The sequence below is a fragment of the Scatophagus argus genome, chromosome 9 (genome assembly GCF_020382885.2).
Source record: "Scatophagus argus isolate fScaArg1 chromosome 9, fScaArg1.pri, whole genome shotgun sequence".
NCBI classification, from domain to species: domain Eukaryota; kingdom Metazoa; phylum Chordata; class Actinopteri; family Scatophagidae; genus Scatophagus; species Scatophagus argus.
In genome coordinates, this window is record NC_058501.1 from 3,418,401 (window position 1) to 3,420,304 (window position 1,904).

Sequence of the window (1,904 nt, forward strand, 5' to 3'; positions counted from 1 at the left end):
TTTGGGGGTGTTTGGCGTGTTGCAACCAACTTGAAAGGTGCATATCGCCACCTACTGTACTGGAGCCTGTAACTCAGGATGAGTTGTCCTTCAGGTTACACTCTAAATGAATACAGAGTTGAAAATACTTTCAAAAAGTTTAAGACAGCCTTACAGCATTCTCTCGTAATCTTTGACCTTCCACATAAGGCATTTTTTTTATAAATATATCAAGAAGTTATTTTGTTATTTTCATTATATATATTTTACAGCTAAAATATCTTTATTTATGAAATAAATCTAAATCAAAATTAATCTAAATTATCCAAATTAAATTACTCTTATGTATATATATATATATATATATATATATGTGTGTGTGTGTGTGTGTGTGTATAGAACTTTATTGATCTCACAGGAAATTGTTGTGCCAGGGTTGCAATACAAAGATGCATACAAAAGTAGCAAATAATTTTTCAAGCAAAATATAAAAATAACAGAGTAACATATATTAAAAAAACAAAAAACAGAGTACTATAAAAAATAACACCTCTGACACCTCTGCCAGAGACTGCAGTTACACTAACAGGACAGAGCCAGCTCTCCTAATGAGTTTATGAAGCCTGTTGGCATCAGCTGTCTTCACCCTGTTGTCCAAACATGCCACAGTGCAGAAGATGACATTAGAGACCACTGAGTGGTAAAACATCTGCAGCATTGTCCTGCAGACATTAAAAGACCTGAGTCTCCTCAGGAGGAAAAGGCGACTCTGACCTTTCTTGTGGAGGGCATTGGTGTTGACTGTCCAGTCCAGTTTATTGCCTATGTGGACCCCTAGATACTTGTAGCAGTCCACAATGTCCACCTTAGTACCCCTGATGATAGGGTTGTGGGGGGTTCTCATCTTCCTGAAATCTGACTGATGTCATCATTGCTGCCATCTTGTATCTTGAGCTTTTTCTTTTTCCCTTTATTGACATAACAGTAACAAAAGTGGCATTGTATTCATAATACATAATCCAGAACTATAGAGAAAATGTCAAGGGAACATAAAACTGACATTAATGCGACGTATCACAGAATTCCTCAATATAAAGTGCAATAGCAGATTGAATTAAAATAAATAATAAAATGAACACAATGAAAGGAAAAGAATAGGAAAATATATAAATAAGTAAATAAACTAGTATAATAATAATAATTTTAAGAAAAGCTTCCACAATGGGGAATTTTAGACTGATCTCATCTATCCAGTTCAATAGGGAAATTCTTTAAGATATCATATAATTTTTGTGCCTTTATAGCTGTTAAAACCTTAAGAGCTTTCATATATATTTTACATTCATTCATAAACACATTAAATTTGGGGCATGATTTTAGTACTCTATTCTTGTGAATAAAAAATTTTGCTAAGCATAGGCTCACATTAACATAGTGCTTCATTTTTGCTTTTCAAGATCATACCAAAAGTTACATCATCTCTAGAAACTGAAGCTGGGAACAATACAATTCGTCGTTTAATCCATTTGTGAAGATTATTCCAGGATGTTTGTATTATACCACAAGAGAAGAAAATATTGTCCATAGTTTCAATGTCATTTTCACAAAATGTGCATATATTGTCACCAATATTAAAGTAGTAGTCTAAGTAATTCTTTAGAGGGATAAATGTTGTTCATAATTCTAACAGGTGTTTCTGGGAGTTTTTCCTTAGTCGATGTGAGGGTCGAAGGGCAGAGGATGTTGCTGATGTTATGTTAAGCCCTTTGAGACAAACTGCTTGTAAAAATGAGCGATACAAATAAAGTTGTTTTGTCTTGTCTTTCTTTCATTTTGGGGGGTATAGGGAATGTCAAGTACATCGTTCATAATTTATTAATTGATTTTTTATCAAATTTATTTAGTATATCATTCTTGTTTTGTCT